The sequence below is a fragment of the Rhinopithecus roxellana genome, chromosome 7, assembly GCF_007565055.1.
Source record: "Rhinopithecus roxellana isolate Shanxi Qingling chromosome 7, ASM756505v1, whole genome shotgun sequence".
In the NCBI taxonomy this organism is placed as follows: domain Eukaryota; kingdom Metazoa; phylum Chordata; class Mammalia; order Primates; family Cercopithecidae; genus Rhinopithecus; species Rhinopithecus roxellana.
This window is the reverse complement of record NC_044555.1, coordinates 129979708-129995365: the sequence shown is the minus strand read 5'-3', so window position 1 is coordinate 129995365 and position 15658 is coordinate 129979708. Positions and strand designations below refer to the sequence as shown.

General features: G+C 43.3%; 1 pseudogene; it reads left to right on the top strand.

Annotated features, from left to right (window-relative positions):
• The first annotated feature begins 2200 nt into the window (after window positions 1–2200).
• LOC104663619 lies at window positions 2201–2914 on the top strand (annotated as a pseudogene).
• The last annotated feature ends 12744 nt before the right edge of the window (window positions 2915–15658 follow it).

Here is a 15658-nt window from a genome sequence, read left to right as displayed (position 1 = left end):
CTAGTTTTTAAATCTTCATGAATGAATGCGGAATGTTGCTATTCATTATATGAATGTTCTTAAGAAAGGAATTTTAGCATTAATGGAATTCCTGTAGGTACTTTAGTAAGTCATAACCTATGCAGATACTTAGCAAGAAGCTGAGGGCAGAGATTTGTTTGCCCTTTGCTAGAGCTACAGTAAACATCTGTATAAGATTATTGTTTTCTTTTTTTTTTTTTTTGAGACGGAGTTTCGCTCAGTTGCCCAGGCTGGAGTGCAGTGGCGCGATCTCGGCTCACTGCAAGCTCTGCCTCCTGGGTTCATGCCATTCTTCTGCCTCAGCCTCCCGAGTAGCTGGGACTACAGGCACCTGCCACCACGCCCTGCTAACTTTTTGTATTTTTAGTAGAGACGGGGTTTCACCATGTTAGCCAGGATGGTCTCGATCTCCTGACCTCGTGATCCGCCCACTTCGGCCTCCCAAAGTGCTGGGATTACAGGTGTGAGCCACCGTGCCTGGCCTTTTTTTTTTTTTTTTTTTTTTTTTTTTTTTTTTTTTTTTTTTTTTTTTTGAGGCAGAGCATTACTCTGTCACCCAGGCTGGAGTGCAATGGTGCAATCTCAGCTCACTGCAACCTCCGCCTCCCAGGTTCAAGCGATTCTTCTGCCTCAGCCTCCTGAGTAGCCGGGACTACAGGCGTGCACCACCACTCCTGGCTAATTTTTGTATTTTTAGTAGACACAGGGTTTCACCATATTGGCCAGGCTGGTCTCGAACTCTTGACCTCGTGATCCACCCGCCTCAGCCTCCCAAAGTGCTGGGATTACAGGCATGAGCTACGGCACCCGGCCAAGATTATTGTTTTCTATTGTAGAAGAAGAGGTTTCTGTTCTACACATATGGGCTGATGGACCTTGAATAAATCACCTAAGCATTCTGAATCTCTAAAAGTGTCGGTATGAGGAGTCTATGAGTTAATCCAGGTAAAGTGTGGTGACTGGCAGAGTAAATGTGTAATAAATGGAAGCTGTTAAAGTCTTTTTTAAGATAATCTATTGCTATTATTAATGGTGGCTGAAGAGCAATTTCATACCCTTAAAACCACTAGCTCAGGAAACTGGTGCTCTGAAATGGGAAATAGAAGATAAATTCTAGCCACACATATTTGTTGAGATTCTAACTCATGCTTAAGTTTTGAGGGAACAAAGAGAGAAAATGTGACCCATGCTCTCCAGGGACTCACAAATCTAGTTGTGGGGAGAATAGATGTATAGACAAAGAAAGAGAAAAGTTAACCCTAATTTATGCTACAGGTAATAATAAATTTACTCTGTGCACGAATGTCCAGGAGAGTTTTCACAGAGAAAGATGACCTCGGCTTTGAAATATGGGTAGGATTTGGACTGGGAGGGAGCAGTGGGAAGAGCTTCTCAGGGAGAGGAAACGGCTAAGCAGAGATCCAGTGGCTGGAATATAATTGGATGAAGTGGTCTGACTGAAACAGAGGGTTTGTTTCAGGGGGAGACAGTAGGAGATAAGTATGGAGAGGCAGGTTTGAGAAGAACGTGAATCCCAGATAAAGAGTTGTGGACTATACCCTATAGGTATAGGTCCTTAAGGTAAAGGTGTGTGTGTGTGTGTGCACGCACGCATGTGGTGTGATGGGATCCTCTTCAACTTAAAGCTATGTACATAATAGGGAAGGGGATCAAGGGTGCTAAACAATCACCTTCCCTATGGAATCTGAGCCAATAAAGAAATATATACAAGAGGGCCAGGTGTGGAGGCTCACGCCTGTAATCCCAGAACTTTGGGAGACAGAGGTGGCCGGATCATGAGGTCAGGAGTTCGAAACCAGGCTGGCCAACATGGTGAAACCCTGTCTTTACTAAAATACAAAAATTAACCTGGCATGGTGGCACACTCCTGTAGTCCCAGCTACTCAGAAGGCTGAGGCAAGAGAATTGCTTAAACCCGGGAGACGGAGGTTGCAGTAAGCTGAGATCGTGCCACTGGCCTGGGAGACAAGAGCGAGACTCCGGAAAAAAAAAGAAAGAAAGGAAGGAAGAAAGGAAAGAAAGGAAGGAAGAAAGGAAAGAAAGGAAAGGAAAAGAAAGGAAAGGAAAGGAAAGGAAAGGAAGGAAGGAAGGAAGGAAGGAAGGAAGGAAGGAAGGAAGGAAGGAAGGAAGGAAGGAAGGAAGGAGGAGGCGGCTCTCCTGGAGGCAGCTAGCATGAGGCTGGGGAGCGCTGAGCTGCATGTCATGCCCTGCACTGCCCAGACTAGTGAGCAATACAGTCAGGATGGCTAAAGGCAACCCCAAGAAACTAAAGGGCAAGGTGTCTGCTTATGCCTTCTTTGTGCAGATGTGCAGAGAAGAACATAAGAAGAAATACCCAGAGGTCCCTGTCAATTTTGCAGAATTTTCCAAAAAGTGCTCCAGGAGGTGGAAGACAACGTCCAGGAAAGAGAAGTCTAAATTTGATGAACTGGCAAAGGCGGATAAGGTACACTATGATCAGGAAATGAAGGATTATGGACCAGCTAAGGGAGGCAAGAAGAAGAAGGATTCTAATACCTTCAAAAGGCCACCATCTGGATTCTTCCTGTTCTGTTCAGAATTCCACCCCAAGATAAAATCCATAAACCCTGGCATCTCTATTGGAGACGTGACAAAAAAGCTGGGTGAGATGTAGAATAACTTAAATGACAGTGAGAAGCAGCCTTACATCATTAAGGCGGCCAAACTGAAAGAGGAGTATGAGAAGGATGTTGCTGAGTATAAGTCAAAACGGAAGTTTGATGGCTCAAAGAGTCCTGCTGAAGTTGCTCAGATAAAGGTGGAAGAGGAAGATGAAGACGACGAGGAGGAAGAGGAGGAGGAGGAGGACAAGGAAGATGAATTAAAAAACTGTTTTTCTGTCTCCTTGTGAATACCTTAGAGTAGGGGAGCGCCGTAATTTTTTGTTTTTGTTTTTGTTTATTTTTGAGACAGAGTCTTGCTCTTTCGCCCAGGCTGGAGTGCAATGGCGCAATCTCGGCTCACTGCAACCTCTGCCTCCTAGGTTCAAGCAATTCTCCTGCCTCAGCCTCACGAGTAGCTGGGGATTACGAGCATGCGCCACCATGCCTGACTAATTTTTGTATTTTTAGTAGAGATGGGGTTTCACCACATCGGCCAGGCTGGTCTTGAACTCCTGACCTCAGGTGATCTGTCCACCTCAGCCTCCCAAAGTGGGAGGATTACAGGCGCTGCCTGGAGCGCAGTAATTGACACATCTCTTATTTGAGAAGTGTCTGTTGCCCTCATTAGGCCTAACTGCAAAATGTGATCACCATCATATTGTAGTCTCTCAAAGTGCTCTAGAGATTGTCAGTGGTTTACATGATGTGGCTATGGGTGTCCAGAACACCCTGAAACTGTATCAAAGTTGTACATATTTCCAAACATTTTTAAAATGAAAAGGTACTCTGGTGTTCTCCTTACTCTGTGCACTTTGCTGTTGGTGTGGCAAGGCACTTTTTGGCTTTTTTTTTTTTTTTTTTTTTGTAAGGTGGTGTTAACTATATGGTTATTGTGTTATCCTTTTGTATGTTTAGAATGCTGAAGTGTTTTTGAAGTTAAATAAACAGTATTACATTTTTAAAAAATGAAATATATACAGAATGAGATAGGAGTTAAAGTATGAGCTTTGCTAATATTAATGCTGTATTGGAGAACATAGAAGAGCCCCAAGGCCAAAATGGACTTCCTACTTCTTCCTCCTAATTTAGACAGAATTAACCATCCAGCCACAGGCAGGAGAAGCCATGACCTGGTCACAGAAGCAGGAAACAGAATATTTGCCATTTGTACAGACAAATGGAGCAAGAGGTCAGATCATTTATTTGCAGTGACCTTGAACATATTAACCTGGCCCAGAATTGGGACCAATGAAAGGCAGACCATCATAAGTATTAGTTACTCCTCCTCCTGTGGGGAGAAGCAAATAAACGGTAGAGAGGGAGTAGAAATGTGCCTCCTAGGCCAGGCGCGGTGGCTCACGCCTGTAGTCCCAGCACTTTGAGAGGCCGAGGCAGGTGGATTACCTAAAGTCGGGAGTTCGAGACCAGCCTGGCCAACATGGTGAAACTCCGTCTCTACTAAAAATGCAAAAATTAGCCGGGCATGGAGGTGGGTGCCTGTAATCCAAGCTACTCAGGAGGCTGAGGCAGAAGAATCACTTGAGCCCAGGAGACAGAGGTTGCAGTGAGCCGAGATCGTACCACCAGACTCCATCCTGGGTGACAGAGCGAGACTCTTTCTCAAAAAATAATAATAAAATTAAATTAAAATTAAAAAGAAATGTGCCTCCTAGAGAGTACTGAAGTCACCTCTCCTCTATGGAAACGTGAGTACTGGAGTAAGAGTCTCTCTCACCTAAAGCAATGGACCCTCTTCAAAGAAAAACAAGTTTGAAAAGAATTTTAGGATGTTAATGGACTCTTTAGGAGTTCATGGACTCAAGTATAAAGATCACTGATGTAGACAATAAGTCAACTTTTTTTTTTTTTTTTTTTTTTTTTTGAGACGAAGTCTCACTCTGCCGCCCAGGCTGAAGTGCAGTGGCGCGATCTCAGCTCACTGCAAGCTCCACTTCCCGGGTTCACGCCATTCTCCTGCCTCAGCCTCCAGAGCTGCTGGGACTACAGGTGCCCGCCACCGCACCCGGCTAATTTTCTGTATTTTTAGTAGAGACGGGGTTTCACCGTGTTAGCCAGGATGGTCTCGATCTCCTGATTTCGTGATCCACCCGTCTCGGCCTCCCAAAGTGCTGGGATTACAGGCGTGAGCCACCACGCCCGGCCAAGTCAACTTTTTAAAGTAGGAAAATGAACTAACAGATTTATTCATGACAGCCCAAAATTGGAAGCAACCAAAATGTCTTTCAGTTTTTAAATGGTGAAACAAACCATGGTACACACATACCATGGAATACTACTCAGTAATAAAAAGGAAAGAACTTTTGGCATATAAAACAACTCAAATTACTCTCCAGGGAATTACATTGAGTGAAAAAAAGGCAATCTCAAAAGGTTACATACTGTACAATTCCATTTACATAATAGTCCTGAAATGACAAATTATAGAGATGCAGAACACGGTTGTGGTTGCCAGGGCTAAGGATGCTGGAGAAGGGAGGGGGATGGCTGTTGCTATAAAAGGTTAGCACAATCAGCCAGCATGTTGGCTCATGGTTGTAATGCCAGCCCTTTGGGAGGCTAAGGAGTTCGAGACCAGCCCGGGCAACATGGTGAAACCACATCTCTACAAAAAATACAAAAATTACCTAGCCATGGTGGTGTGCACCTGTAGTCCCAGCTACTTGGGAGGCTGATGCTGGAGAATCGCTTGAGCCCAGGAGGCAGAGGCTGCAGCAAACTGAGATCACACCACTGCACTCCAGACTGGATGACAGAGTGAGACCCTGTCAAAAAAAAAAAAAGTTACCACAAGGGATCTTTGTGATGGAACTGTTCTGTTTCCTGACTGTAGTGGTGGTCACATGTATCTATATGTGATAAAACTGCATAGGATTAAATATACACACACACGCACACATAAAACTGATGAAATCAAATAAGGTCAATGGATTGTACCAATGTCAATTTCCTGGTTGTGACAGTGTCCTGTAGTGACACAAGATGTGATCATGGGGGTAATTTGGTGAAGTACGGTATGTGGGATCTCTCTGTTTCATTTCTTACAACTGCATGTGAATCTACAATTAAATTAAAAAGGTGTTTTGTTTTTGTTTTTGAGACATGGTCTCACTCTGTCACCCAGGCTGGAGTACAGTGGGTATAATTTTTATTTTTTAAACATTTTTTTAAAAAAGCTTTCTGGCACCGGGCACAGTGGCTCACGCCTGTAATCCCAGCACTTTGGGTGGCTGAGGCAGACAGATCACTTGAGGTTAGGAGTTAAAGACCAGCCTGGCCAATATGGCAAAATCCCGTCTCTACTAAAAACACAAAAGTTAGCCGGGAGCAGTGGTGGGTGCCGGTAATTCCAGTTACTCAGGAGGCTGAGGCAGGAGTATCACTTGAATCCGGGAGGCGGAGGTCACAGTGAGCCAAGATCATGCCATTACACACCAGCCTGGGTGACAGAGCTAGACTCTGTCTCAAAAAAAATAATAATAATAAAAATAAATAAAAAATAAATAAGGTTTTTGGAGAGATGAGGTCTGGCTATGTTCCCCAGGCTGGTCTGAAACTTTTGGCCTCAAACAGTCCTCCTGCCTCTGCCTCCCAGAGTACTGGGATTACAGGTGTGAACCACTGTGCCCAGCCTGCAACCCATTTTTTATTGACATTTTCCTGGCTTTGTGTAGCTTCTAGAGGTCACCACATTCCTTGGCTCATGACTGACCCACTTTCTGTATCTTCAAAGGCATAGGTTTAGCCTTTCTCATATCAAATCACTCTGACACAAATTTCCCTGCCTCCCTTGTTTATTTATAAGGATCCTTGTGATTATATTGGGCCCACCTGGATAATCCAGGCTACTCGCTCCTTCTCAAAGTCAGCTGATTAGCAACCTTAATTCCACCTACAACCTTAATTCTTCAGTTAACAAAAAAAAAAACAAACTCTAAAAGATTTTAAAGAGACTTATTCTAAGCCAACATGAGTGATTGGGGCCCAGGAAGACACACAAATCCAAGAAGCCTTGAGTAAGTGGTCATGAGGCAGTTAGGTCACAACTGTGTTTCATATATTTCAGGGAAGTAGAAGTTACAGGCAAAGTTGTAAATCAACACATGGAGTTTATACATTGGTTTGGCCAAAAAAAGCTGGATATTTTGAAGTGGGGGTTTACAGGTCATAGGTGGCCTCTGAGATTCGTTAACTTGCAGTTGGTTAAAGGAGTAAAGCTCTGTGTAAAACTTGGGGGTCAACAGAAAGGAATGTTTTAAGATAAGGATGCTATGTCGCAAGATCGATGACCAGCAACTGCAATTTAACCTTTGACTTGCGTAGCCTTAGGTCTTGTTTATAATTGGGTATCTTAGTCATAAAGAGTCTGTTTTGTCAGTATTATGATCTCTATTTTAACATTAATGCTGGTCAGTTGTTGTGCCTAAGCTCCAAAAGGGTGGGGGTATAAAGAGACATGTTCAATCTCACTTCTTGTCATGGCCAGGAATTCACTCTTTAAGGTTTTTGCGAGAGGTCCCTTGGCCAAGAGGCAGTCCCTTCAGTCGGTGGAGGGACTTTGGGTTCTTTTAGCTTACACCTCCTTGCCATGTAATATATTCACGGATGTTGGGAGTTACAAAATGGATATCTTTGGGGGTCCGTTATTCTGCCTGCCACAATATTCATGCCAGGGACATCTGAAAGAGCCTCTCCCTTCACACTACTGACCTGTTTCCAGAGTGACATTGGCTCCTTGGCTCAGGGCCATTTTCTGGCATCTGGGCCCTTCTACAATAGAGCCTTCTGGTAACAGAGCCTTCCGTACTTAGCCAGTGTTATCCTCTCAGAATTTCTTCTTTTACTGGTGTTCTTGTCTAGAAAGTGGTTCTTGCAGCCAGGTGTGATGGCTCACACCTGTAATCCCAGCACTTTGGGAGGCCAAGGCGGGTCGATCACGTGAGGTCACGAGTTTGAGACCAGCCTGGCCAACATGGCAAAACTCCGTCTCTACTAAAAATACAAAAACTTAGCTGGGCATGGTGGTGGGCACCTGTAATCCCAGCTACTTGGAAGGCTGAGGCAGGAGAATTGTTTGAACCCAGGAGACGGAGGTTGCAATGAGCTGAGATAGCGCCATTGCACTCCAGCCTGGGCGACAGAGTAAGACTCTGTCAAGAAAGAAAAAGAAAGAAAAGGAAGGAAGGAAGGAGAGAGAGAGGGAGAGAGAGAGACAGAGAGAGAGAGAGAAAGAGAAAGAAAGAAAGAAAGAAAGAAAGAAAGAAAGAAAGAGAGAGAGAGAGAGAAAGAAAGAAAGAAAAAGAAAGAGAAAGAAAGAGAGAAAGAAAGAGAAAGAAAAAGAAAGAAAGAAAGAAAGAGAAAGAAAGAGAGAAAGAGAGAAAGAAAAAGAAAGAAAGAAAAGAAAGAAAAGAAAAGAAAAGAAAAGAAAAAAGAAAAGAAAAGAAAGAGAAAGTGGTCCTTGCTTTTTGGGCTCAGATTATAGAACCAGCCAGCCCACCTGAGGTCAGCTTCTCATTATTGAATGGCACATTGAACTTCTAAATAGCTTTTATACACTTCAGGGCCTTTGCAATTACTATTCCCTCTGCCTGGAATGCTCTTCCCCCAGATTTTCGTTTCTTCTTTTTAATTTTAATTTTTTAGAGACAGGGTCTGATATGGTTAGGTTTTGTGTCTCCACCAAAATCTTATCTTGAATTGTAATCCTCATAAGCCCCACATGCTAAAGGAGAGACCAAGTGGAGGTAATTGGATCATGGGCGTGGTTCCCCCATGCTGTTCTTGTGATAGTGAGTGAGTCTCACGAGATCTGATGGTTTTATAAGGGGCTCTTCCCCCTTCAGTTGGCACCTCTCCTTCCTGCTGCCTTTTGAAGAAGGTGCCTTGCTTCCTCTTTGCCTTCCACCATGATTTTAAGTTTCCTGAGGCCTCCTCAGCCATGCAGAACTATGAGTCAAACCTCTTTTCTTTATAAATTACCTAGTCTTGGATATAGCAGTGTGAAAACTGACTAATACAGGGTCTCACTGTGTCCCCAGGCTGGAACACAGTGGCCAGATCATGGGTCATTGCAGCCACAATCTTCTAGGCTCAAGCGATCCTCCTGCCTCAGCCTCCTGAATAGCTGGGATTATAGGCATGTGCCACCACACCAGGCTAATTTTTTATTTTTTGTAGAGACCAGGTCTCACTATGTTGCCCAGGCTGGTCTCAAACTCCAGAGCTCAAGTAATCCTCCCACCTCAGCCTCCTGAGAAGCTGGGATTACAGGTGTGAACCACCACAGGCTCCCCCAGGTTTTCTTACAGCTTCCTCACTTCCCTAAGTCTTTTTTCCACTGCTTCACAGAACACCATATCATAAATGGCATGTCTCTACCCTACTTGATCTGTGACTCCTTATTCTGCTTTATTTTTCTTAGTATTTACTATGACCTCGCATCTAGGACTAAGCCTGCCACCTGCTAGGTGCACAATAAATATTTGTTTGTGTCAACAAAAAGAGTCAAACTGTAAAATATTTGAAGAGATTTATTCTGAACCAAATATGAGTGACCATGGCCTGTGACAAAGCCCCCAGGAGATCCTGAGAACATGTGCTTAAGGTGGTCAGGGTGCAGCTTGATTGTATATATTATTATTATTTTTTTGAGACGGAGTCTCGCTCTGTTGCCCAGGCTGGAGTGCAGTGGTGCGATCTTGGCTCACTGCAAGCTCCTCCTCCCAGTTTCACGCCATTCTCCTGCCTCAGCCTCCTGAGTAGCTGGGATTACAGGTGTCCGCCACCATGCCCGGCTAATTTTTTTGTATTTTTTAGTAGAGACAGGATTTCACCATGTTAGCCAGGATGGTCTCCATCTCCTGACCTGGTGATCCGCCTGCCTTGGCCTCCCAAAGTGCTGGGATTACAGGCATGAGCCACCATGCCTGGCCGATTGTATACATTTTAGGGAGGCCCAAGACTTCAATCAAATACATTTAAAATGTACATTAATTTGATCCAGAAAGGTGGGACAACTCAAAGCAGGCAGGGGGACTTTCAGGTTATAGGTAAATTTAAAACTTTCTGTTTTACAATTGGTTGAGTTTATCTAAAGACCTGGGATCAACAGAAAGGAAATGCCTGAGAAGTGATAAGAGGTTGTGGAGACCAAAGTTTTATCATGCAGATGAAGCCTCCAGGTAGCAGGCTTCAAAGAGAATAGATTGTAAATGCTTTTTTTTTCTTTAATTGAGACAGAGTCTCACTCTGTCACCCAGGCTGGAGTGCAGTGATGCAATCTCCGCTCACTGCAACCTCTGCCTCCCAGGCTCAGACGATTCTCCTGTCTCAGCTTCCGGAGTAGCTGGGACTACAGGTACCGGCCACTACACCCGACTTATTTTTTGTATTTTTAGTAGAGACCGGGTTTCACTGTGTTAGCCAGGATGGTCTCCATCTCCTGACCTCATGATCTGCCCGTCTCGGCCTCCCAAAGTGCTGGGATTACAGGCGTGAGCCACCGTGCCTGGCCTCAACCTTGTATTATAAAAGAGAAAAATATTTATTTTCAAAGTAGTTTCCACAGTTGTTCAGGAGAATGCCCACTTTTGCATTCAGTGTTGATGGGCTCTTACAAATAGTTTATATACCTACAATTTGTTTTCGTATTTGTGGGCACAAACATATCACTGTGAAAAACAACATCTCTCAAATTTTGAAGAGCTCTTTGAAAGTTTTACTCTTCATATTCTGGGTGATATTTAGACTTAGTAACTGATGAAATAAGAATTAGCCATTTATAAGGACCAGAACTATCCAGGTATTTAAGAGAAACCAGGAATATTTCAATTGATATAATTAGAGCTGGGCGGAATCTTAAAATACCATCTCAAATTTAGGAAAAAAACTGAGGACCATCTAGAGGAGACACGTTGGCCACAGTCACCCAGAGCATTTGCAGAAACTGGCCTCCAAATTTCTACTTTACTGTAGAAGGGAATCAGTTTAAAGCTTGTGAACAAACTCTTATCAGAGTTTCTAAAGTTAGATGATTTTTGAAACTTCAGGCATTGCTTCTGTTGAACAGATTTTCATTTTTAGATAATAGCTACCTTACAACATAACATTTATTTATTTATTATTTTATTTTATTTATTTATTTTAAGATAGGGTCTTGCTCTGTCACCCAGGCTGGAGTGCAGTGGCACAATCTCAGCTCACTGCAACTTCTACCTCCTAGGCTCAAGTGATTTTTCCACCTTAGCCTCCTGAATAGCTGGGACCACAAGTGCGCACCACCACACCCAGTGAATTTTTGTTGTTTTTTGTTGTTGTTGTTGGGTTTTTTTTTTTTTTTCTTTTTTTTGAGATGGAGTCTTCCTCTGTTGCCCAGCCTGGAGTGCAGTGGCTCGATCTCTGCTCACTGCAACCTCCGCCTCCCAGGTTCAAGCAATTCTCCTGCCTCAGCCTCCTGAGTAGCTGGGATTACAGGCGTGCACCACCATGCCCGGCTAAATTTTTTTTGTTTTTAGTAGAGACGGAGTTTCAGCATGTTGGTCAGGCTGGTCTAGAACTCCTGACCTCACGATCCGCCAGCCTCGGCCTCCCAAAGTGCTGGGGTTACAGGCATGAGCCATCGTGCCTGGCCTAATTTTTGTATTTTTTATAGAGATGGGGTTTCACCATGTTGCCCAGGCTGCTCTCGAACTCCTGACCTCAAGCGATCCTCCTGCCTTGGCTTCCCAAAGTGCTAGGATTACAGGCGTGAACCACCTTGCCCAGTCAATAACTTTTTAAAAGGAACCTATACAAATAATTTTAGAGAAACACAAATACCTGGGCTCAACAACTGTCAGGGTGACAGCAAAGCCGTTCTGGTCTTGTCCAGGATTTAAATGCCTGTTCTCAAACAAATACATCCATTCCAAATGACATTCTAGGGTTTTTAGATACAACTTCTCATAGAGATATGATGACCAATAAGAAATCACTTCTCGGCTGGGCGCGGTGGCTCACTGCTGTAATCCCAGCACTTTGGGAAGCCTAAGTGGGCAGATCACCTGAGGACAGGAGTTCGAGAACAGCCTGGCCAACATGGCAAAACCCCATCTCTACTAAAAATACAAAAATTAGCTGGGCATGGTGGCGTGTGCCTGTAATCCCAGCTACTCAGGAGGCTGAGACAGAAGAATCGCTTGAACCCGGGAGGCAGAGGTTGCAGTGAGCCAAGATCGTGCCATTGCATTCCAGCCTGGGTGACAGAGTGAGACTCTGTCTCAAAAAAAAAAAAGCATAAAAAAAAATATATATGTGTGTGTGTGTGTGTGTGTATGTATATGTATATATATATATATTAGCAGGCCGGGTGCAGTGGCTCATGCCTGTAATCCCAGCACTTTGGGGGGCCAAGGCAGACAGATCACTTGAGGTCAGGAGTTCAAGACCAGCCTGGCCAACATGGCAAAACACCGTCTCTACTAAAAAATGCAAAAAATCAGCCAGGTGTGGTGGCAGGCACCTGTAGTCCCAGCTACTTTGGAGGCTGAGGCAGGAGAATCACTTGAACCTGGGAGGCAGAGGTTGCAGGGAGCCTAAATTGCTCCACTGCACTCCAGCCTGGGTGACAGAATGAGACTCTGTCTCAAAAAAAAATAAAAAATAAAAAAATCTTTAAAGGACTGGGCAGAGTGGCTCACGCCTGTAATTCCAGCATTTTGGGAGGCCAAGGCAGGTGGACCACTTGAGGCCAGCAGTTCGAGACCAGCCTGGCCAACATGGGAAAACCCTGTCTCTACTAAAAATACAAAAATTAAGCAGGTGTGGTGGTGCACGCCAGTAATCCCAGCTACTTGGGAGGCTGAGGGATGAGGATTGCTTGAAAACCCAGGAGGCAGAGGTTGCAGTGAGCCAAGATGGCACCATTGCACTCCAGCCTGGGTAACAGAGCAAGACTCTGTCTCCAAAATATATATATATATATATAAGTGTGTGTGTGTGTGTGTGTGTGTATAAAATTCTTGAAAGTTCCAGTAATTTCCCATAAAGTATACTATCCATGCCCTTGCATATATGCTGTCCAACTGATTTACTCCTGTCTCATGCTCATTCTGTGGCATATACTTACTAAATGGAATGGCAGATGGATTTGCTTTTTCTATTTCTTTCATATTCCTGTATTGGGGGAGCATACCCACACAGTTAAATCTGCGTAAATTAAATGCACTAAATGGGACACCACTGATTTATTAGTACAGACGGCCCTCTGTATCTGTGGGTTATGCATCCGTGGATTCAACCAACTTCAAATCAAAGATATTTGAAAAAAATGCCTGTGCTGAACATGTACAGATTTTTTTGTTGTTGTTGTTGTTGTCATTATTCCCTAAACAATGCAGTGTAACAAGTATTTACATAGCATTTACATTTTATTGGGTATTATAAGTAATCTAGAGATGGTTTATATAAAGAAGGATGTGCATCAGTTATATGGAAATACTATGCCATTTTATATCAGAGACTTGAGCATCTGAGAATTTTGGTATCCATGAGGGTCCTAGAACCAATCCTCTGTAGATACAGAGGGACGACTGTATCTAATGTGAGCCCTACCCTTTGCTACTTTCTTGAGACAAAAGACTCAAAGTTTTTAAAATGCTGACCCTGAGATTCATTTATATTGAAACCACAGAATTTTAGAGTTGGAAAGGATCTTGAAGGAGTTGATCAATGCATGGGGTGGCAGAATATCAGAGTTCCAGATGTGACTGTGGTACTTACAAGCTAGATGAGCCAGTTAACCCCTCGGCCTTTCATATGCTCACAGGTAAAATGATGGGAAGGCCTATGCTGCCTGCCTTCCAAGGCTGTGGAGGAAATTCCACAAGATAGTAATTATTACAATAAAGATGTTGAAAAACAAACTTTCAACAAGTTGAGTTGAAAAGATCTAAATGGCTTTTATTAATGATTCATGAATTGGGCACCATCCCATCCATAAAATAGAAGGAATTCCAATGAGCAGAGCAGAGAGGGTCGGTTTTATAGGCAGAAAAATGGTGAAGAAGCAAAAATGGAGAATGAAAAGTAGATTGTTCATTTGTTTTTACTTGTTTTTATTTTTATTTATTTATTTATTTTTAATGATAGAGTCTCACTCTGTCACCCAGGCTGGAATGCAGTGGTGTGATCACAGCTCACTGCAGCCTCATCCTCCTGGGATCAAGCGATCCTCCCACCTCAGTCTCGTAAGTAGCTGGTACCACCGGCATGCGTTACTGCACTCAGCTAATTTTTTAGTTTTTTGTGGAGACAGGGTCTCCTTATGTTGCCCAGGCTGGTCTGGAACTCCTGGGCTCAATCTTCCCACCTTGGCCTCCCAAAGTGCTGGGATTACAGGTGTGAGCCACCACACCCAGCAAATTGTTCATTTCAAAGTTACTTTCCTTACAGGGTTAGAATAGAGGGGACTTCATTATCATATGGGCTCAGGTAAACTCGGCCCCTTCTGATTGGCCACTGTGAATGTCTTATTTTTTGGAAAGTTGGCTCATTTTAAAATTCAGTTTGATTACATGGCACCTAGAACTAGTGACTCCATTCTGGTTTGGTTTGCTCTGTTGGGCCTAGTCCAGGAGCTCAGTCGAAAACAATGGCCTCCCACAATTTTTATTTAAGAAGATAATAACAATTGTTAATGCTTACTGGAGGCTATTTCATTTAACTCTCACAGTAGTCTTGAACGACGTAGTTTCCATAATTAACCCCAGTTTGTACATGGAGAACCTGAGACACCAAGATGTATGTCAATGCACTTTGAAAACTCAAGCCCGAATTAGCTGGGCGTGGTGGCAGGCACCTGTCATCCCAGCTACTTGGGAGGCTGAGGCAGGAGAATCGCTTGAACTTGGGAGGCAGACGTCGCATTGACCCGAGATCATGCCACTACACTCCAGACTGGGTGACAGAGCAAGATTCCATCTCAAAAAAAAAAAAAAAAAAAAAAAAAAAAAAAAAAAAAAAAAACGAAAAAGGAAAGAAAAAAGAAAAACAAAACTCAAGCCTGGTGGCCAGGCGCAGTGGCTCACGCCTATAATCACAACACTTTGGGAGGCTGAGGTTGGTGGATCACCTAAGGTCAGAAGTTCGAGACCAGCCTGATCCATCTCTACTAAAAATATAAAAATTAGCTGGGCCTGGTGGCATGTGCCTGTAGTCTCAGCTACTCAGGAGGCTGAGACAGGAAAATTGTTTGAACCTGGAAGGCAGAGGTTGCAGTGAGCCAAGATTCCACCACTGCACTCCAGCCTGGGTGAAAGAGTGAGACTCTGTCTTAAAAAAAAAAAAAAAAAAAGAGAGAGAGAGAGAGAACTCAAGCCCTATGCAAGTGTGGAGATTGATTGGGATGAGGCTGTTGAGGGATAGAAATACAAATGTGACTTTGGGGAAGTCATATCCCCAAACTGGGGTTAATTTTCTCATCTGTGAAATGAAGAAGTTGAACTCTTTGAAAGTACATTCAAAACTCCAAGAGTCTAAATAGAAAAGTTGAATGTGGTTCATTGTCCATACACTATAAATAAGTAATTTCACGAACAATTTCTAATAAATTTACTTGTCAAGCTCTCTACAGCAACTCTATTAAGTTCACATGTTGAAGCCTGCATGGCATTTCACCCACTGCCAAGTTGCCCCTTTCTTTTATGTTTATTTGAAGCGTGAATGCTTCAAAGTGTTCTGAATATTTTCTCCTTACAGTGCAATAAAAGGACCAAGGAACATTCCCAGCAAAGCCTGCTTATAATTTATAATGCCAGATTATAATTTAATAATACATCTGTGGCTCCTTTGGCCTGCTTGACTGAAATTTTTAATGTACATTTTTTCTGTAAGGCAAACAGAATACATTCATTTTCCCATGTTTCAACTGTAAATATATTTTAATACTTTAAAAATTTTAGAAAGAAGGAAGGAAGGAGGAAAAGAAGGAAGAAAGG